The following is a 22,497-nucleotide window of genomic DNA, read 5'->3' as shown; positions in this document are numbered from 1 at the left end:
CTGAAAGGATAATAACCCAACACAGAGGGCACAGCTGTTACTGGTACACTTCAGGCTTCGTTTCCAAGCCTGACAGGGAGCAAAGATCAGAGTGCTTCAGTGTTCAGAGGCAGGCCTAGAAATTAGAGGAACAAATTAACATATCCATATCTGAATTACTGGGCTAAGTTCTACTGGCAGGAACTGGGCAGCTGCTGAAACCTCTTCCTAGCCAGTGCACAACACTCAAGCACTTTGACCTCTCCAAGCTCTGCAGCTTTGCCCCAGAACAGAAGTTTTAACAGCTCAAACACTTGCAACAGCCCATGGAAAAGGTGCAGAGAGGTTGTCTCCTTCAGTAACCTGAGCCAAACATCCTGGTGAAGACCAGGGACAGACAGCTCTGTGGAAAAGCCCGGATCAATTTTGTTGAGAAAAAGAAAACATGGCTCAGGGTAAGCGAACAAGCCACAGCCTTTCAATATCAGCAACTCAAAAGAATGGGAGAATTTAACCAAGCTGCTGCTGGGGAAAAAAAAAAATAAAAAAATCCACAAAGAGTTATCGATTTTTATGAGCTTGGAGTCAAGAGATCCATAAATTATTCACAAGGCAACAGAGATGGCAGATTTCTTGGACATTTCAGCGCTGCACCGCACAAAATTACGAGCTCAGATCATTTGGCCAGACTGTCCCACAATTGAGCCTTTAGAAACAGCAGCAGTGATGTCCAAAAGGGGCCTCTGGACGTGCGACAGCCAACTGCCCTGCTAGCAGCTTGTGGGACATGCCAGGGGCTACAGGCAGAGCTGGACAGACAGAAGCACAACAGAAAGTGGTTTCAGAGCATATTTTGGGGATTTTCCACCCCACTGCAGACAGCAGGTCTCCCTGTCTGCACTAACAAAATTACAAACATAACACCACGAATTAGAAGGGAAATGCACCCATATCCCTGCCCAAACAGACTTGGCCAAGGAATCAAAGTCCCTCCAATCATCCCAGAAGGCACTTGGAAATCAAGGTGTGGAGAGCACTACAGACACCAGTATTTATCTCAGATGTAAGTCTGGGCAGAAAACTCAAGCTCAGGAGCTCTGTGAGGCACTCCCAGCTTCATCACAAGCCTCAGGTGCAGCCTCTGGCAACTCATCTCTCCAGGCCCCTTTGCAAAATAGAAGGCAACAGCTTTCCTCCTGCTGCAAGGGAGAAGCATTGATGCCCCAAGATGTGAGAGCAGCCGAGGCCAGGCAGCACCTCAGATCCTGAGCTCGTCTGCACAGATCCTCATCACCACAGCCAACCTCTGACACCAAAACAAAGTGGTCCCTTAGATTTGCAGCACTCAAAGCACTGGAGACACCTGGGATTATCCCTTCACAAAGCCAAAAAAGCTTTGGGCTGAAACAGCCACTGCCTTCCACTGGTTCCAGTCACACCAGTCCCTGGTCCTGGCTGAGAACTGGGGAGTCTCTGGTTGAACCTAAGCCAGGTATGACTCCAGTGCATGTAAAAGACCTCAGCATTGGAAAGACTCTTGTTTAAAAAGCAGTGGATTAGAAACTTCAGACCAAGGTATATTTTTATGAAATCTACTGGGGGAAGATCAAATATATTCTTTTGTAGGTAAATGTGGTCATTGGAAACACTGGAGCAGCAGCTCAGAAGACAGATTTTCTGTTTATCCATACCACCAGAAGTGACAACAAAAGGCAGCTGTACTTACCCACCACCCCAACACAAATCTAATCCAGGATTCTGAGCCTTTAACTCAGGAAAAAAAAAAAAACATAAATTTCACTGTGCTTGTGCAGAAAGAGCTGGAGGTTTTAAAAAGTGCTGGAAGGGAAGCCAGCCATTTGTCCTTACCCTTTCCAAACCCAGGGACTTGGATGCCTGGCCAGCTGCCCATAACAGCACCTAAGCCCAAGGCAGTGGTGCAGCTGTAAACATCCAAATCCCCAAGTGTGCCAAGGCTGAGTCAAATGTGGGTTTCCAGCCCAAACCCCGCATACTCTGTGGCAAACCCAGCAAGATGCTGGGGGCACACTGATGGGAAGGCTTTCATGCTGAGCTGCCTCACACTAATGACCCCACAGCGGGATCTGGCAGGCAAAGGCAGCCCCCAGATTTAGCCAGTGCTGCTGGAGTTTCAGATGGTGCAGAACAGCACATTGATCCATTTATCGTCTGTAGGTTGCCATGGAGACCACAAGTCATTCCCCACCATCACCACCCCCCCGCAGACCCCCCCCACTGCTTTTCAATTGATAGCTGGGCACTGGGGAAGCATTTACAGCACCGTGGAAATTAAATCCACACCAGAGGAGCAGAGGATTCAGAGCCAGCACAGCCAAGGGACCTCAGCTTGAGGCAGTCTGTCCTGTTCTTCCCCACTGAGCAAGGCCAAGCAACCAGGCACTTCAAGCCTGAGTATTATGGGAAATTAACAATAAAAAAGTAGGATATTAATGCCACTCCATGGGTTCCCCTCTGACAATTCTCACAAGGTAGCAGGGAGGAAAGACTTATATCTCTCTAAGTGCATGTGCCAAAACAGGCTTTGGCGTATCCCAGAGCACTACTCCACCAGGGCAAAGCACCAGGGAGTTCCCATCTCCCCAACCAGGGGACAGCAGTCTTCTCCTTTTCATACAGCAGATCCACTTGTGAAGGATCACAGCTGACCCTTCACTGAAGGGAGCAGAGCATCAAGCAACTTGTGCACACTACACGCAGGAGGATGAGAGTGGGTGGATCAAACTCCAGCCACCTGCTGCTGGAAAAAAGTCACTTCTTGGTGTGTAGAAGATACATGAGCCACCAACTCTGGGGGCAGCAGAGCAAGGCTTGGGCACATCCCAAAAGCCCACCCTTCAGATATACATCCCCCAACCTCTCAGCCAGGAAGCAGAGGAAATACTTGAACTGGTTTTGGGGCAAATGTCCCAGTGGGGTGCACAACACTGCCTCCCCACACCTACCCAGTCCAGGCTCCGGCACCACAAAGTATTCAGGTGCTGTTCAGCACTGTCATTTACTAGAACCAGATAGTATCACATTTCCTTCCTCCCACCCCATGTAGGATGAAAAAACACTATCAAGACAACCTGAGAAAATTTTTCAAACCTTAATGCATAGGGTTTGAGCTCCACACACAGCCACTCAAGTCAGTCACCTGCTCAGTCAAAAGAGCTGATCCCATGTAATTCCCTTGCATTTTAACAAAGAGCTGCTGCGCAAGTGTTGCACTTCTTAGCAGCTCATTCCCTGCACACACCAGTGTGAAAACTTGGTGCTGGCTTTACCCCAGGCTCCAGATCTGGATTACAACAAGCATCTCTTAGGAGGCCAAAGGACAGAGGAAGAGCTGGTGTCACCAGCCCCCCCAGCATGGTGGGCTGCTGCCAGAGGAGCCCAGCAGCCAGAACCCACCCCAGGCGCTGGAGCATGAGGACACAGGGCAGGTGGCAGAGCACAGAAAGCAGCTGCAGGCTGAGAGCCTTCAGGGAAACTCAAGAAGCGTGGTGTAAATACTGTATGCGCCTGGAGCCAGAAAGCTCAGCGAGGGCTGTGTGTGGCATTTCCTGAAGGTTACCTCTAATAAGTGCTGTCAGCTTGCCAGCCTTCGACTGTCTGCTGAGTCCTTCTGTGGGAAGCACGGCGCGGCCCAGACCTCTGTGGCATTGTCACAATCTGTGACAGCAAGAGCTCAAAAAATAAAATTCCTCCCACGCAGCACAGACAAAGCAGCAGGTGTAGGACACCAGGGCAGGCAAACGCACTGTAATCTGGCAGGGTGGAAAGGCTCCTCTCTTCTTGCTAATGCCTGCCCACAGAGCACTGTGTCTCTCCCCCTGCAGAGGGGAGGTGGCAAAGGCTGCCCTGTGCACAGGGGCAGGTGAGCAGGTGGCCCAGGCTGTCCTGCTCTGCAGCCCTGCTGTGCACGCAGCTGCTCAGCCCATCCACCCCATGCCACGCAGGCGCATCCACTGGGATCACGCCGTGATGCTCAGGCCACTCTCCTCCTCCAGCAGCAGCTGGGGTGCTGCAGCAGCTGCCTCACCCCTGCAGAGGGCTGGGCACTGCACCCACCCTGTGCCAGAGTGGTCAGTCAGCACAGCCAGAGCACAGCAGTACACGTTTGTCTGCAGTCATTTTCTAGCTGCCACCCAAGACATCATCCTGGCCCTCCCCACTCATTTACTTTTTCCACTGGGAACAGACAGGGCATCTTCATCTATTCCCAGGCATTTTCTGTAGTCAGAGTAAAGTTTACTCACAACTTTGGAGCCTTTCCAGCCCCGTGCTCACAACCCACTGGTGAAACGGATCTGCTCTCTGCCGTTCTTCAAATCACCTGCTGAGCTCAGTGTAATACAGGGGCTTGCAACCAACCACATGGCACCAGTCCCTCCAGCAAGGACACCAAGCTTTCCTGCAAAAGCAGAAAATGTCCACGACTCCTCTTGCTGAGCCTCTGCCTCAACCCCGTTTCTTTTCTTTTTTCCAGAGGACAATTCCAAACACAGCACTGGAAATAAATGCCAGTGGTAAGCAGGCAGTGCACACCAGATAAACACTGCAGCTGTGAGCAGAGAACTCAGGAGATCTGTCTTTCCAGTTTCCAGAAAAAAAAAAAAAAAGCCACAGTTCAAGGCCTCTCTGGTTACGTAAACTTCATTTCCATGTCTTTTATCACTGATAAGATAAGCCATTGCTCAAGTTCAAGTTCTGTATCAAGTAAACCATGATAATCCTCTTAGGAATTCCCCATGCCCCAGCTTGAACAGACCTGCAGAAAAGAGCTTAAGAGGTTGCCTTCAGCTTAAAAAAAGAAACACACAAGCACACAGCCACAGACTTATTTATAATGTAGGCAAATTTGGGGCCTAGTATAGAGCACTGGAGGCTTATACAGCTCTGTCTGAATAAGGGATCTACTTCTGCCCTAGTTCATAAATGCTACAAGCTACTACTTGGTCATGCATCGTTCAGCTGAGTGCCAGCCTGGAGATGATTGGCTTCCAAGGAGGATTTCTTGCAGCCATAGGAATCCAGAGGGTCACACCCCAGAAGAAATGAAACTGATTCACAACCAGTCACACACACTTTGTCCTGGATTAGAGCAACAAGACTTTTCCAGGCAGCTGTATTTTTTTATTTATTACAACACAGGATAATTTTATATCCTTTAATGCTGGCAGCAGAATTACAGTGATTTTAAGCAATTATTGCCTTGCTTCGAGTACAAGATGTTAAACTCACTAAGACCACCTCCTCCTGTACTTTACTGTCAAAACACCCAGATGCAAAACATCACTGTCTATATTTGTTAAGAGGATGATTTGATCCAATCTAGCAACTGACTATATTTACTAACCACTGAAATATGCACTCACACACCCCGCACTGCAACACAAAAGGCCATTTCATAAATATCTGATTGCAAGACAGATGACAGCAATAAGCAGGCACACAAACTCTTGCCCTCCTCTCTGCTGCTCATCATCAGGACACAAATTACCTGGGCCAGCAATTTTATCACAGCGTCTTCCAGGGAACCGACTTAGCCTGAAGGCAATGAAGGCCAACGTTTGAAGCTTTAATATTTTACTTCACAGGGCTGCATCTGGCCACCCCCAGCACGGTTCAGCGACGTGCAACCACACGCTGCAAGGGCACAGCATTAAGCCCTTCTAAGCTGGTGGCTGCCAGAAGATCAAGGCACCAGGCAGTGGGTAACATCTGAAATTGGTGCTTAAAATGCAAATTTTCTTCAGGTCTATCTACTTCCTCAGCCAGCACCCACAACTGTTTCTTACACATTTCCAGCTACCATGACTTTTATCCCTCTGATGGCTCCTCTCCATTAGGGTCTTTCGCACATCTCTCAGTATTTTTATGACACTCAAACTAAAAGATGCAGCATATCAAATAAAACACATCTCTCTCCTTCCCACCAGCAACTTCAAGATCCTTCAGCATTGACTGACAACCCACAATATTGTGGGAAAGGCTGTTTTCAGATCAGCTGCTGGAAAAGCTCTTCCAAGGTAGCAGCTGAATTCAAATCACACACCAATTAGCTCAGGGGGATTTGTATGTTTTTCTTTCAGGAAACCTATTTGAAAACAAAACAAAGAGGGGAAAAAAATTGTTTAAATCTCATTAAAATATCTCAAACTGTGTCACAAGAATGCCACGTTTTCTACTGAAGAAAACAGGAGCAGCTTTAACTAGTTTCACCTCACCAGACGGAATTTTGCCCTTTAAACCCACTTGCTGTGTTCCCCCACCTCCAAGAAGACAACACAGAGGCCCAGAGCAGCATCACACAGCAAGTAAACCACAGGGCCAAACTGCCTGGGTCTGTCCTATATTTTTCCCACAAGATGAGGTTTTCCACCCCGCTCTCCTTAGGTTTTCGCCTCCCGCCTCAAGGCCACATGCAGATGACCGTGCTTTTTCTGAAGCCAGTGCCAATGAGGCCACTGCATTCGTTATCCAGCAGGATAATGACAGAGTGCAATTCAGTCAACAGCAAATCCTCCCCAGGGAGATGCCCTCTGACCTTCCCTGAGCTGGGGGATGAACGCAGACAGCCAGATCTCAGACAGGCGGCAGGGCTGAGTGAATAATTCCTAATGAATCCTTTCATCTCTTCTTTTGTTTTGGGGAAGGGAGGGAGGGGGTGAAAGGAAATAGTTTGGTACTATCCACCAGCAGAAAATTATTTTCTAGAGCTACCCCCAAATCACTGTCATCTGAACAACATTTTTCATGGCTTCTGCACAGTACGTGGGCACAGAACACAGGCTGCTCTCTGCAGAGAAGCCCCTCGTGCAGACAGTCTGGGAGAGGGGAGCAACAGCCAAAGACACAGCAAGAGCAGGGATGCTGCTGGAAGCCTTGCTTAAAGTCACCCTTAGGCAGGCAATTGAGAGTTAATCTAAGATATCCACTCAAACCACATTTTTGCCAACGAAATTCAGTTCCACTGACACATCAGCAAACGCATGAAGGACAAGAAAGTTCATGAAATGAGGCCCACAGAAAGCCAGGATCTTACCTCTCTCCACATGCCACTCAGACCTCACTATCAATTTTCTCTAATTTTCCAAGCCACAAGCTGTAAGGATAACAAGGATGTGATAAAAGCAGATTTATTTTTTCCCCAACAAAAAGAAGCAATTCTCATTTCTCCAGTGTGAATTCAGCTGTAGAATTCAGTTTAGCGGCATCTGCTGAACGCTCTGTGTCACCCAGAGGTACTACAGCAAATAAGGGTGGAAAAACAACTCCCAACTCCGAGATCTCAGAGCTGCTTCACAAGCTTTCAGTCATTCTGAAAAAATTTTAGCCACGCAGTTTTTATCCCCATCTCTCAACTGGTCCTAAAATCGGCCACGTCTGAAGCAGTCACTTCCAGCTGCACCAGCATTTCCAGGGATTTACCCTCAGCAGATTGTGGGTTATACTGGGAATAGAAATCACACCGAAGGACCATGGTGGTAAGATGCTCCCGGCCCCATTCCCAGACAAATGAACTGACATGAACCTACACACTTAAACAGAGCTTGGCTCATGTATTTATATAGATGCCAAATCCCAGGGATATCAGTGACAATCTCTTCCCCAGTAAAACCTGATTACAGTGCTGGACTCTCTAAAGCCCCCCTGCCACCTCAGACATCATGGGGAGCAGCCAGCAAACCCCTCCAGGTGCCCTGAACAGCAGGGGCTGCAATGCCAATGATTAAGCAAATCTTCAAAGGGAAAAAAAAAAAAAAAAAACCAAGAGTCCTGGTCAATGACTGACCAGTGTAATAGCTCAGGCTACTATCATGTGCTCTTCTCACACCACATTTGTTTGCTGGGCTGCCCAAGAGGTTTCCAAGGGTCAAACATGAGGTCACCAGCTTTGCTGAAAAATATAAAAAGCTGGAGCTGCAAGTAAGGAAGGTCCCAGTACTTACAATTAAGGCTAAAAAAGACATGAAAATGCAAATCCTCTAAGTTTAAACATACCAGAGGCAGCATCAAAAAGGAGCAAAAAAAGAAAAAGGATCTCATGGTTTTTGAAGATCAGACCTTCACAGTATTTAGTAATCCACAAAAAATTCTGACCGGCCTCAAGGACCAAGAGTGGCTGTGGAAAGCAAAACCTTGCTTTCAGGCTATTTTGAGAAGCACTCACAAGGTTTATCCCAGAAACTGCTTTCTGCCTACTCAGATTTCTCAACTGAGCCAATCACATGGTGTTTCGATGGACTGCTGGAGACACTTGAGAATAGCAGAGCTGCCTGCTGCTATCTGCCTGGCACAGGGTGGTTTTTAATTGAGGCTGAACTCTTAAGTCCCTGCTGCAGTCTGCAGCTCCAATCACTGAAATAATAATTAAACCCAGGAGAAACAGTGCAAAGCAGCAATGCCTTTAACCAGTACATTAAGATGAGGGAACCTGAAGATGTGCACAGACATCTCCAGGATGTGCTGTTTTGTTTCAAGCCTGAGGATTTCACTGATTTTTAAACAGAAAGTCAGGGTGGCAGAGATCCTGCAGTACAGAAACAGGAGAGATGCAGGAAAGTATCCACTTTCACCTCACCCAGTCCAAGGAAAAAATCAGAACATGTTTTTTTTTTTCCATCTGAGTTTGGGACCTTCCTTCCATGGGAATCTGAGGGATTACCCAGAGGGGGGAATGCAGAGCAAGAAATGCACACAAGACATCAGACCGATTTGAGCCAGCCTCCCCAGTTCCAATTAACCTGTGAAAGAAACCTCTGAAGGAAACCACTCTGAAAAAGTCTGTGCTGGCTGTGGAGGTTGCTGGTGGATCAGACAACACAAGTTCAGCTCTCCGAGGGGAGACACTCAGCCTGGAAACGACTCTCCATTAGGTTAATTAGTCAAGTTTGATGTATCCAAGTCGGTTACCATGGCCACAGGAACTGAAGAGCAATGCTTTACACAGATTTCCTTGTGTGGGACTGCGGACAGGGGAGCTCATCCAGCCCCTCCAGGCCCCCTGGCCAGGCAGGGAGGAAGGAACTTGCCACCCTGGGCTCCGTGCCAGCCCCTGGGCTGGGCTGCTCACAAACCCTTTACTGGAACTGCTCCTTGTCCGTAAGGCTGTTAAAAATAGCACCCGAGCTCAACCAGGTTAATGACACATCAAGAAGATGCATTTGCACATAAAAATAAACAGAAGGCGTGTGAGATCTACCCTCCACCTGGCTTTTGCTTGGCTGGTTTTGACTGGGGGGAAAAAAATCAAAAAGCTGCTCTGTTTTCTCTTAAAAATTCAATGCCTATCTGTCAAAGAAGTGACAGAAAGCTGTCCATCTCTCCAAACACTACGCCAAATACAGCTGAAACTTGTCTGTCAACTTCAGAGCCTGGAAACAGACCACAGTATATTACAAACAAACAAACATTTTAAAGTGTCATTAGTTACATTATGATCAACATCATGTCAGTTGCTTACAACTCTGCAGCAAACACTCACGCATGCACTAGCACACACGAGTAAAATCTACTGCAACTTCAGGAACAGCAGCAGATTTAGAAAAGAGTGGGAGAGAAAAAGCAATCTGTAATTCAGCAAGGCTCCTGTGGCAGAGCAGTTTTAAACTCCCTTGAGAAAAGGACCCTCCTCTCACTCTCTGTTCATCAGGTGCCTCGCTGAGCCAGGACTGACACCTGCAGAAGCTGCCACACAGCACTGAGGATGGTTCTGCCCAATTTTGCTCTTCATCGATCCCCCCTGGGAATGCAGGGCCACGGCACAAAGCACAGAGCACTGGAGTCTCCCGGGGGGCACGAGCACCACTCCAGGAACAAAGCAGCAACTATGTGAAAAACCCAAGCCCCTTCTCAATCACCACTCCCAACCAAGCTCCATTTCCAGCTCACCGAGCTGGACTCCAAGCTGAAACTGCTGCTGCTGCAGGAACACCAACAGAACCCTAGCTGAGGGTCTGCATCACCTGCTGCAAAATTGAATGGTGTCCCACACCTGAGAGACACATGGCATGCCTGCAAACAGGTCTGTGCACAAGTTTGGGGGGAAGATCTCCCCTTAGAAGGGAATTTCAGTCCTGTGGAATTTATTCCTGCAAAAGAAAGGCTTGAAACACAACCAGGCTGTGTAAAGTACAGCCACTCTTCCCTGATTTCAGGCCCTGGCTCCGCATCCGTCCTTGCAGCACCCATACTTTGAACTGACTTAAACAAAACCATGACTGCTTGGTGAAGACATTAATTCAGCTACTCAGGTCAAAAATAAGAGGAGAGAGAAGCACTGTGATAGAAACATGCTGTGAGGCAGGGAGGTGGCAAACTCCTTCAACCAGCACTTCAGCCAAAGTCCCCTGATTTCACAAACAGCTTGAACGAAGTGAGCTAAATGCTGTGAAAAAGGGGAGCAGGAATCACCCCTGTTCTACAGCCCCAACCCCACCAGAAGTTACAACCAGCCCCACAATTCTCAGTAGGTTAATATTCAGCTGTTACAACAGCTTCCCCCCCCTTCTCTGCACATGCCTTAAATAGTTGCTCATGCAGATTTCTCTGTTACACTTACCAAAAAACTGGGAGTGGCCATGTGACAGGAGCACAGAACATGGAGAAGACCATTTGCTTCTGTAACTAATTGCTCAGCCCCTTCAACACACACCAAATTGACTTGGCAAGGCTGCAAGGTGAAGCTGCTGTATTTATTTACGCATTTTTTTCTGCTGGCTAAGAGGCTTTGTAAAGCAGATTGCAAATGGCCAAGACAGCACAGGCACCTTTTTCAAGCTTTGCATAAACTGGAATGAGTGAAGGATAGCAGCATTCCTGGCTGTGTCCTTTACAATAGATATTTTAGCCTCAGTTACCTAAGAATTAATTGGCAAAATACTCAAGAAGTTCGTAAAGGCAAGTGTGAACACTCACTTATTTCTGGCTTCTTACAATAAGGATCAGTCTCTAAAAGAAAAATCAGTATGTGCAGGCTGGCTGATCAGCAGGCAGGGGAGTGCCTGTGTTAGCCAAACACACTCAGTGCCTGGAGCAGCACCCGGCTAAGTCCAGGCTGAGGAGTCGTGCACGGACACGTTGTTGTTCCTGCAGCAGCCACGGGCCTGACTCTGCACCCATCTTCCAACTCAGCCAAAGGTTCAAGGTGTTTCCGCATGAAACAAGGAACTAGAGCGAGGCAAACACAATAATACATTGTGTGGGGACTGAAACCTCCTGCTGAGAAGAAATCCACAGACGTTTAAAAAGCACAACCGAGCAAAACGCAGAAAAAAATAAGACACAGATGGAGCTTAATGCTCTTGTCTCATTGAACCAGGCCAAAACTCACTCCACCTTTGGCAGGGGAAACAGGAGTAACCAGGGTGCTTGAGTCTGCCTCTGCAGCATGACTCCTTCACCTCAGGGCAAAGCAAATTCCCCATTTTCTCAGCCTTCTCTGCTGTTGGCAGAGTTTAAGGACATTCATAAAAGTGCATTAGGTTTCATGAGCACCAGTCTCAGTGGAGAAGATGCAAACCTCAGCTCTCCACAGTGACAGAGTTAAAATAAAAACACAACCCTTAAGGTACATGCTGACTTCTCTCTTTACTTCTGTTTCATAATGCTGGAGAAAACCCAAAACCCTGCAGTGTTTCTCACTCCAACACCACACAGCCCTCAGGAACGCTGCTGGCAGCTGGCTGGGTTCGGGTCCAAAACCACAGCAGTTCTTTATGTGCATCTCAAGACACGTAGACATAAAAAAAAAAAAAAAAAACCACCCACCCCAACAATTTTTTAAGTAGCAACCCTGTCAAGATATCAAAATAAAGGCAAAACTAAAACCTACAAATGAAGCAAAAAAAAAAAAAAAAAAAAAGAGAGGAAGAAGAAAAAAAGGGCTGGCTGACACCTCCTATACATGCTGCCAGCAGGATCATTTGTTCCAAAAATAAGGATGCTCAACACATCTCAACTGATGACATGACAACTGCTTCACGTCCCAACACCGAAGTTGCATAAAAACCTCTGAATACCCACTGCCTTGCAGCTCAGTAAAAAAAACAAGCACTCAGAGTACTCACTCAGAGCAAGCAACAGACACCGTGTGCCGCTCCTCAGAGATTTTCAGCTCTTCATTTCCACTCAAGCATCCACTCGGGCTGCAGAGAAGCATTTTGCCCCTCCGCCCTTTGCCAGTCACGCTCAGCAGCTCCAGCCACAAGGCTGCAGCTGAGCTGGCTGCCCAGCCAGGTGCCTGTGCCCACAGCATGCAAAAATATCTCAACTGGAGCTCTGGATCCCAAAAAACTCCGCAGAGCAAGCGCACAAAGGGAGCCCTACTGCCTCCAGGTCACCCCAGACAGCAGCAACCTCCTGCAGAGCCTGGATATGCTCAGGCTGCCTCAGCAGCACTGCCTGCATAAGGGACATTTAAGACTAGAAAGCCTTCAATAAGAATTCTGAAGGCTTTTTCCACTGCCAGTTCAGAGAGTTTTCCCAAAACACTGAACACACAGATTCCTGTAATGCAGACTTTGCTGCATTTTATTTCTTTGACAGTTTTTGATCACCTCTGGTCTAGCATTTGGAAATTATTATTCACACACACAACAGGAACAAGGCTGCAGGGAAACATGAATTTCACTGGCCTGCCTGGTTTTGTCTGTGGACACCACCTCACATATTACCAAATCAAAACAAGCCGGCCAACTTGAGCGTGAGGGGGAAATGAAAGGGCAGACCAGTGACCTAGAAATGAAGCTGACACTCTGGCATGAGCTTGAAACTCTGCAGCAAAGGGAAGAAAAAAAAAAAAAAAAGGCTGTAACTGCTTTCAAGATGGAGCTTGGAAAGTTTATTAATGAAATTATATGATGCAGTACCCACAGAAAAGCAAGGAGTTGATCAAGGAAGTTTTTCCAATAGGAAAGAGTCATCCCCTTCACTAAACAAAAGGAACTCTGACACCAAAGCGTGGACGTAGTTATTTAAGGTTCAGATGCCATAAAAACACCCCTACCAAACCACTGAAGAAACTTCTGGAGCACACAGCTGTGGTACCAAACACCACTGCTCTGACAGACACCCAAGATTTACAGACCACATGATGTCACAAATCACATGAGGCAACAGCATGGGCTTGAGGAGGCAGTAGACAAAGCTTGGGATCAGGAATGCCACAGTCTCAGCACTGATCCAATGCAAACTCACCCTGCCAGGTGTAACTGGTTCAAAGAGGGTGTTCACAAGCTACCTTTGTTCCAGCATGTTTCAGGCTTGAGCGAGTAATGTCCACATCACCAGCATAAACTGACACAGGATCCGCATCGCCCTTGGCAAGGCTGACAGAGAGGCTTCCACGAGCCAGCATCCAGCCCAGGCTCTGTGTGCACCACCAGGTAACCCAGTGTAAATCACTGGGGACTCACAGCCTCCCAAAACCAGCTCCTTGCAACATCAGAGCAAGGAGATCACGCGGCCTCGGCAGTAAACACTTACACAGAACGCTTCTGCTGCAAGAGCCAGGTGCTGCCACTGACAAACCACGTGCTCACCAGGGTTTCTGCAGCACTGCAGGTATGGGTTTGAGAAGTTTGCAGAGGCCAAAGATTGAGTTATTTATGATGTGATCAAGTACCACGAAGCCGAGATCTGGTCTTATAAAAATTTAGCTGCTGGAGTAATTTAAGGTTTTAAAATATTTTCAGAAGAAAGCAAATTTTCCATTGTTTGCCACAGCTTGTTAGAAGCCCACACATCCCGCAGTGTAGAGGAAAAGACACCCTCCACCCTCTCCAGCCAGTGCTGCACAGCTGGAGGCACAGGCAGATTTTCAGAAAGCTCGACTTTGCTTGCCATTCTACTCAGCAATTCAATTCTCCCACCGCATCCCACTGACACCCAAGCGCAGGGCTCTGTCCTTCACCATGCTGTGTTGCAATAATCAGGCCCCAGTTCTTTACACAACCACCTAAGCCTCCAGACCTTGCAATTAAACACTCCCTGAGGAGGATGAAACCTGCCCACCTGGGAGGCAGCAAGTCCTCAGGGACTGATCACAGACGATGGGATGATCTGCACCAGGAACCTTCCCAAATCCCGTCATCCTCCACCCACGGGCTGACACATTTCTTTCCTTCTGCCTTCTTCAACACAGAGACAAGGAAGAGCACACTGCAAACGACTCTCCTGCCCTAACATGCACAGGACAAACCCAAACTGTGTTGCTTAAGAAGCTGGTAGGCAACATTCAGGTACCAGCACAGAGCACCAGCCAGAGCTTGCAGAAAATAGAGTTTAGAGGACGCAGAAGTCCCAAAAACTACATGATAGATGGTCACGCCACTGAAGTATTTATTCAGTTTACAGCCAGTTCCCTGAGCAGGCAGAGAGAAGCACACCCAACTGGAAGAGTTAACTTCCCACACGTTTGGCCAAAACTGCATTTCTGGGCACCGCCACTCTGTCCAGCGTTACGCCAGGGAAACAATGCTAAATAAAGATTACGTGGAGTGGTATTATGTAAATAATTCTCTTCCACAATGAAAGGATAAACCTAGACTGCCTGGTTAGTTATGAAGCCAGGAGCCAGCGCTGCAGAGAGGAAATCCTGCCTGCTCTGCTCCCTCCCTGACACACGCACCACCCACCCAGAGAGCCACAGCCAGGCCTGCAGCCTCCAGAGACAATACCCACACCATCCCCGGCCTCCCCGCGTGCTGGCACTCTCCCTCAGATCACTTCCCACAAGAGGAAACTATTTGGACCCCACCACATTGTCTCCTCCCAGGGCAACCCCGCTCCCGGCCTCATCACTGCTGCCAGTGCTCAGCTTGGCCTCCTTCCTCCTCCTCCTCCTTTCACCATCAGCCCAGGACACGAAGGGTTCCCTGTGCTATGATGGGAACACACACCTTGACACATCCCTCCTCTTGAAGGCCTTCCCTTCCCCTCACAGCTGAACCCACTGGAGCCTGCCTTGGCTTGCACTTCTTCTTCTGCCCACAATAACTTACTCGACCTTTCTGCCTCCATTTCTCCCTGCAACCTTCCTCCTGCCTTGGCCTCACGTCTGAATGCTTTATGTTTGTCGTACGATTTTAAATCTGTCAGCAATTCATCCATCTGCCACCTCCTGGGTTTTTAATGCCGCAAAACGTTCTGGGATACGGCCTTGCATAAACCTCTTGGTGGAAAATTAAGCTGTACCTCATTCAGAGACCAAACTGGCTTTGAGATCATTTCTTTCCAAGGTGCTGGGCTATTTCAAAGACTGGCTTCTTCCCTACAGCGAGCAGAAAAGCCATGATGCTATCCGGGCTAAAATAAACATTATGGAAGCAGCGATAAGGGGAAATATTTCAGCTGACTAAGAGCAAAGCGGGTTCAAATCCAAGTGTAAGCTGATATTGCTTATAATTTGTTCCCAAGCCAAAAACACAGACTGGGATGAAAAAATGTAAGGCATTAAACAACAAGCACCATACTCAGCGACTCTGAAAAACTTCAGCATTTTCATTTACATTATTATTTTTTTAAATAACCTTCAGTTTCACGGATCATAAAGTTAATTTGGAGTAACTTCCCTTCTCTGTAACTAGACAGAGATGCTATCCTTTACATTCATTAATGTTTGCTCAGTGCTCTGCAGCTATAAAGAGAGCACTAACCATTATCAGCATCCTCTGTGCACCCAGCAGGCACTCAACCACTGCCGTGCTCTCCCTGCCCCCTCCCCGTGCCCCAGATCCCCTCCAGCTCTGGCACTGTAACAATCACACTCATGGACACCCACCTCCACCTTTACTGCTTTTCTTCCAGTGCCAGGCACCTCTCCCCTGCGGGCAGGGCTCCTCTCTGGGTCTCTCCAAGCCAGCCTGGGATCAGCAGCCAAGCACTCGCTGTTGGCAGCGGGGTCTGCAGCAATCAGTGCCTCCTCGCCTGCCCACCCCCAGCCAGGTCGCATTTCTCAGCTTCACACAGAGAAGTGGCACGGGAGCTGCCACTGTGTGGGCACTGCCCGCTCACCAGAAACATCCCCTCCCGGGGCACCCCGCTCACCTTCAGCAGGAACAGTTCACACCCCAGAGAGACTGCAGCTGCCAAAGGCAGGTTGGCAGGAACAGAGATCTGAGGGCCTCAAGAAGGGAAGTGACAAGTAGGGTGGGCAGCAGGATTGGGGGCGCAGCCCAGATTTCTCAATTCTCAGTACGGTCCCGCTGCTGCCTCGTGCTCAGGTCACGGATCACTTCCCAAAACTGATGAATCACTCATTTCCTTCTGCTCTTCTGTCCTCCTTCCCTTCCTGCCAGATCCATCCCTCACTCTGATCAAGCTTTTACAGGCATTTTCATGCCCTCTGTTCTGGAGCTCCAGCTCCCTCTCCAATCTTCTTTTTGGGAAAGCATCTCTGCTCTAGTCATGCTCGTTAAATGAGACACATTTCCATTTTCTACTGCAATGCAAAGATCTATCCCTTGACATTACAGGGCAAATCAGAGACCTCAACACCTGTGTGCCAGCACAAGCCCAGCCATAAATAGCAATTCTCTGCTGCTTCCTATGTCGATACACAGCAAGGGCCCTTCAAAGCAGGAGCCTGTGCCACAGCAGCCTAGATGAGAATCCATGACCTCACAATGCCCAAATCCTTAAGCAGCTGCAAAAGCCTCAGTCAGTAATCAGAGAGGCGACCGGGTGCTGCTATTCCTCATTTCCAGCTCCATTAGAGCTGACCCTGCTCTCTGCTGAAAACTCTCAGCGAAGACTAAAGCGAGCCACGGCTCCTAAAAATGCAGCTGCAAAAAATAACAGTGCTCCAAAGAACACACTGGCCTGGATTCCCATGCTTGTGCACCCCTGCAGCTAAGCCCATGGTCTGCATTTGGGGACCACAGCTCAACAGCTCACAGGCACAAAACCCAGGGGGAACCAGCACTTTGCCACCGGGAGTAACAAGCAAAGCACTCATGGAGAAAGAGACTCTTCACCAGCTCTCCAGCAGACTTGCTCTGACACATTGAACTTCACATAACCCCACCAGCCTCAGTTTTCTGACTTGTGAAGTGATCTGGTCAGAATGAGACACTGCATTAAGGATGGGGAGTACTGCACCCCAAAGGCCCTCCTCCAACATATTGCCCTTCACAGCTGCTCAAATCAGCCACCCAAAACCCACTTGTGAAAAGTTACCGATTTAATCCTCCTTTTGTACCCACTCATCCAGAAACTGACAAGATCGTAACTTTCCTCCCCCCACAGGGACACGAAGATGATGGTATCTCAGGCACACAAATTATAGTTGGTTTCAAACAGGTTTCTCCCAGGAAAACGAGATTGCAAAAAGGACTGTGTTGCAGCAGAGGCCACTAAAAACCAGGACCAGCAGTGGGAGGAACACTGGGAGCCATCAAGGGGGAACAAATAATTCACAGCCATGTCACAAAAGATGAAGATATCTCCTATGACCCAATTCCAGCTAGCGCAGTCCAGAGCTGCCGTGGGGATGAGACGGGGAGCTCTCAACACGTGCAGCTATCAGCACAGCTGCATGCACACCATCGCTGCCAATCATAACAAAACTGCCTTTACCAGACTGGATCTCCTAATTACAAGACGTGAACACGGCCTGAACCAAACCCTCTTTGGATTTAGCGCAGGATGGCTCCAGGGATTAGTACAACCTCCACTGGAGGCAGCTTGGTTCAAATCCAACCACAGCCATTAGCAAGTGAAAAGTATTGCCAAGCAGCAGCTGGCTGGTGGCTTGCACGAAACAAGTTTATGGTTTCAGTGCAGATCCTGTCGCAAAAAAACGCCAGTCACCCCCCTGGAGCTCCAAGGTGTGAAGGCAGAGGCACCCACCCGCTTCTCCAGTGCTGGAGATGTGGTGTGGGAGGCGTTCCCGTACGAGCCCAGGACCAGCTCCGCAGAGCCAGCCCTGACCTCCGCAGGGGTTTCAGAACCAGGTATGTTTTGCAACTTGGCAGAAACACACAGCTAAGTAACAGAAACCACCACCCACATGAAGCCCGAAGAACAAAGTACCAGTGTTTTCCTGCCCCAGACATGTGCGTGCCCCATCTCCTCTCTCACACCAAAAATAGCTTCTACTTTTTCCCTTTTGGCAACAACAAACCGAGGTTTGAGTGCATTTGCTTTCAATAAACTAAACACGTTTTGCAAGAGTCTCTCTCACAGGGAAACTTGCTCAACTGAAGTTATAAAATATTTGTCACACACAAAACTTCCCTCCCGTGGCATCGTGGGACTGAACCCCAACACAGGTCCTGCACAGAGCTGGCAGACCCAGGCTCACAGGAGTTTTGAGCTAAATCCCAAAGTCACCCAACATCAGCACTGAAACTCAGAGAATTAAGTACGATTTGATTAAAACCATCCAGGAATACACGGCTTCACTAGAGCCCTTGAAGAGTTTTGTCACCACTTCCAGAAGAGAGGGAAATGCTCACCCAGTTGTCCCAACTCACACTGGCTCCCTTTATGAATCAGTAGTGGTACCAAATCTTTATCTGTAAAGCACACGGCAAACTTAAACTTAACCTTGCTGATAAAACCCCTATACTAAATGGAAAAACTCTCACCCCACATGACCAAGGAATACCAGTGGAAGGATATCACACCCACCAGACTGATTAAAAAATACCAGATTCAGCAAAACCCTGACGTTTTCAGGCATCCAGAGTGCTTCACGGGAATACTGAGGGGAGAGGTCGCCGCAGGAGTTCAAACCATAAATGCCTGTGAACCAGCGGGTTCGGAGACATCCACTGCACAGATCACCTCCAGCAGCACTGTCCTCTCCCGCACATTCTCGAGCTGACCCAAAACGCAAAGTTCAGGGAGCAGACGCAGCCTCCGGCGCAGGCAGCAGCGCCTGCAGGCGTGCTGGGCTTCCAGAGGGTTCAAAGCGCTGGAAGCAGGGATGGGTTTGTTGGGTCAACACGGCCCCGCGCCCCAGGCAGCCCCAGCCCGAGTCCTGCAGGTTTTGCTGCTTCAGTGGTGTTGGCAGCAGCCCACATGGCAGGCAGCTGCCTGCACCCACTGCAGCCTGCTCTTTGTGCATTGTCCGGGCAAGGGAGCAGGAGGAAGGGCCGAGGGAGAAGAGGGAACAGGAAATTATAAGAATCAACAGGAAAAAAAAAAAAAAAAAGAAAGAAAAAGCCATCACTCCGGAGACCTCAGCTGGGGTTCAGAGAAACGTGCACTTGTTGCCTGCAGACACCGGCTCGGTTACCTCCCGTAAATATTTACACCACACCGCCCCAGGAGCCAGCCCTGCAGCTCGCGTCACGGCCGGGAGCCGGCCGTGCCCCCGCAGCCCCTGGCACGGCCGGGGGAGCAGGGCCGCCCTCGGTGCCCCCTCGGATGCTCATTCATTGCTCCGGCTGTGGGCCAGCGCCAACGCACCGGCTCCCAACGTGCGGGGGGGCAAGACCCGGAAAATACGGCGGGATTGAACGAAAGGGAGGGAAAAAAAGAGGAAGGAGTGGGTTAAAAAAGGCCCTCGGGGTGCCCCCACCCCGCAGAGGGGTGTCCCCGCCAGTTTGCCAAGCGCGGGGCTCCCCCGCGCTCCCGAACCCCGCCGCTCCCGGGCGGCGCGTTCCCTTGAGGCCAAAAACAGCAAACCCAACAGGAAAAAAAAAAAAAAAAATAATAATAATAAGAGAAAGTTTCTCCCCGGCGAGCAGCTCCCGTGGCACATTTTCATTTTTACGTAACGCGGCCGCCTTTCCCCCACCTGCGGGGAGCGGAGCGGCCCCCCCAGCCCAGCCCGGCCCGCCCGCACCCCGGCACCGGAGGCTCCCCCGGGGCTGCCCCCTCCCGACTTACCTAATCCCGCCGGCAGCTGCCGCCCCCCATCGCCGCCGCCGCTCCCGCTTCAGCGGCCGGCGGGGCAGCGCTGGGCGCGGGGACGCGGCCCCGCCATCTGCGCCGTGTTTATAAATCCAGAGCCATGGGGCTGCGAGCCGCGCCGCCCGCTCCTCCGTCCGCCCGCCCGTCCGTCCGTCCGTCCGTGGGGCCGGGCCGCCCCTCGCCGCAGCGCCCTGCCCAGCCCTGCGCTGCCCGCCCCGGCGCGGCGGGAGGCGGCGGCGGTCGCTCGCTCGGTGCCTCGCTCGGTCCCTAAGGCCGCCCCACAGGCGGCCGGGCCGGGCGGGGCGGGGCGGGGCGGAGCGGGGGCTGCGCCGCCCGCGCGCGTTAAAGGGGCCGCGCGCGCCCGCGCCGCCGAGCGCCCCGGCGGGACCCGGCGGGGCCGCGGGTCGCCCCACGGCCCGTGCGCCCGCTCCACGCGGTCCCTGCCACCGCCCGCACGCCTGCCGGCGGTTTATCAGCGCCGCCAGGTACCTCGGTGCTGCCGGCGCTCCCGGCTTTGCCGGTGCGGCGGGCTGCGTTAGTGCCGCTGCGTGTCACCGGTGGTGTCTTTGGTGCAAATCAGGGGTTCTGACTTGTGGCCGGCAGTCCCCTCGTGCCGGTGGTGTTTCGGAGGCGCCGCTTGGCTTTCTGAGCCCTGACAAATGTTCAGCCCCGGAAGATTGTCCGGAGCATTCCACGGCAACGTAGTTATGAAACTTCAGTTTTCCCGCAAAAGGAAGGTGGGGGGGGCTTCAGGAGAAGACCCCGTGATGCACATTCCCAGCCCTGGGTTAGTGTCTGTACTGTGATTCCGATTGCATCAAAAACCTTCTCGGGGTGGGATCTTTGAAGGAAAACCTGAACAATTTAATAAGCAAATGCCCACAGGAATCAGCACTGAGGCAACCCAGGTCACTGACAGATTTTAACTAATATCTTGGTTTTTTTCACACTTTTTTCTTCCCCTCCATCCTCCCGGGGGGGGACGAGGAAGGTCATATCTCCTCAGCCACCACTGTTCCCTGCGCTGCTGGGTGTCCCTCCCCAGGCGAGTCCACCCCCTCTCCCTGCCACGAGTGATGCATGACCCCAACAGCTGGAAAAGCAAACCTCCACTGCTCCGGCAGCTGTAAAAACCTCCACGTCTCCCACCCCGCTCCAGCAGGCAGATGCGGGCATGCAGGGGTGCCCTGCCGCTCTGCCTCCTGCAGTTCCCTGCTCTTTCCCCGCATCTCCGCGTTTCCCCGGGAGCGGGAGGGCAGGAGAGCGGGCAGCGCACGGCATTCCTTGCCCCAATACGGCTGCGCTGCTGCAGGGCACAGGGACTTTCCCAGGCCAGCACTGAGTCTCCTTAAGTCACCCCACTCGATCTGTAAGCACGGGCGCACGCCACGGTGTGAGCATAAACACCAGGAGCGCCAGGCAAATTGCCTGAAATGAGCCTGGCGCGTCAGAAAAAGCAGGAAAAGTTGCCCTCCTGTGCCTGTGGCACTTGTGTGTCTGCTGGCTCAGGGCAGCACCTTTGGTGCGGTTCGAGTCTTTGGTTTATCCACGGGCTGAGCGTCTTGTGAAAGCAAAGGAGCAGATCAGATCTTTCTCTTGAAAATATGTTTGTCTTGGTAGATAAAGGACCGAATTTATCCCCGTTGCATTGCGGGGCTTCTCTGCCCCAGCCATTTAGCATTTTCTGAGCTTTTTTTTTTTTTTTTATATCTGTGACGTTTCAGTTAATGAATGGAAGGTAAGTCCTGTACCACAGCAAGACGACTCAGGACTTCAATTTTACAGCAGCCAGGCTTTTATATCCCAGTGACCTTAGAACAACATTAGAATCAAATGTATTTAAATAAACCCCTTAGGGCTGAACGCACTTTCCAGCAACACCGAATACCCTGCCAGAGCACAGATGGATTTTTTTTTTGCCTGTTCTTGCAGTCCAGAAGGCCATGGTGCCAAAGGGAATCACCAGGCTGGTGTTGCAGTGGGAATATGGGTTTTTTGCAGTGGCATTGCTCTTAGAACAGCGGGGATTGTTTCCTTGTGCACTTCTGCCTTTTGGAGCCTTGAGGCTTTTTGTTTTCAAGCTTTTTCCCCTGCGATCGTGGAAGCTGGAAGCTTCTTGCACTGGAGAAATCACAGATAAGATCGTGGCAGCATCTCAAGGCTCTGGGAGCTGAGGCTGCAGGTGAGCAAAGCCCGGGGTGAGCCTGCCTTGAGCATCCCGGAGCAGAGGGATGCTGCCGTGGGTGCTGTGCTGCAGCTGGACACGTACACTCCCATTAAAGCCGGGAGACAGAGCCTGGCTGTCGCTGCAATCACGCTGTATCTGTGCTGCGAGGCTGCAGATAGCTTACACAGATTTTCCTTAGCGTTTCACTTGGAAGCCGCCGTTGATAGCTATTCCATCAGATAAAATGGTAACGCGAGCTCGTCCAGCAGCAAAGATGGGGATTTCAGCTCTCAGTGGAAAATTGGAGTCCTGCCTCAGATATCTGAGATGGTCTACATTAAACCTGCCCCATGGCCGGTGCAAATGCAAGAAAATTGGGGTGTTTTCTTGCTTAGTAAGTTGACCTGAACTCCTCCAGGAAAAGAAGTGAGATGCAAAACAGGAGCCACCCTCCCTTT

At 50.3% G+C, this 22,497-nt stretch overlaps 1 protein-coding gene and 1 long non-coding RNA gene across 14 annotated transcripts in view; one reads left to right on the top strand and one right to left on the bottom strand.

Moving 5' to 3' along the window:
* NCOR2 (nuclear receptor corepressor 2) overlaps positions 1 to 20,047 on the bottom strand; it is a 230,542-nt gene extending 210,495 nt beyond the window's left edge. For all 13 annotated transcript variants that reach the window (XM_053993433.1, XM_053993441.1, XM_053993442.1 and 10 more), the window contains exon 1: positions 19,849 to 20,047. The gene's annotated coding sequence lies outside the window, so the exon portion shown is untranslated. The remainder of the gene's footprint in view (positions 1 to 19,848) is intronic.
* Positions 13,158 to 14,513, top strand: LOC128816125 (uncharacterized). The gene is made up of 2 exons (XR_008439796.1): positions 13,158 to 13,394; positions 14,153 to 14,513. It is a non-coding gene; the product is annotated as an uncharacterized LOC128816125 (long non-coding RNA).
* Positions 20,048 to 22,497: the final 2,450 nt, after the last annotated feature.

The sequence above is a fragment of the Vidua macroura genome, chromosome 18 (genome assembly GCF_024509145.1).
Source record: "Vidua macroura isolate BioBank_ID:100142 chromosome 18, ASM2450914v1, whole genome shotgun sequence".
Lineage (NCBI taxonomy): Eukaryota > Metazoa > Chordata > Aves > Passeriformes > Viduidae > Vidua > Vidua macroura.
Note: the sequence above shows the minus strand (reverse complement) of the source record. Positions and strands in the feature narration are given on the sequence as shown.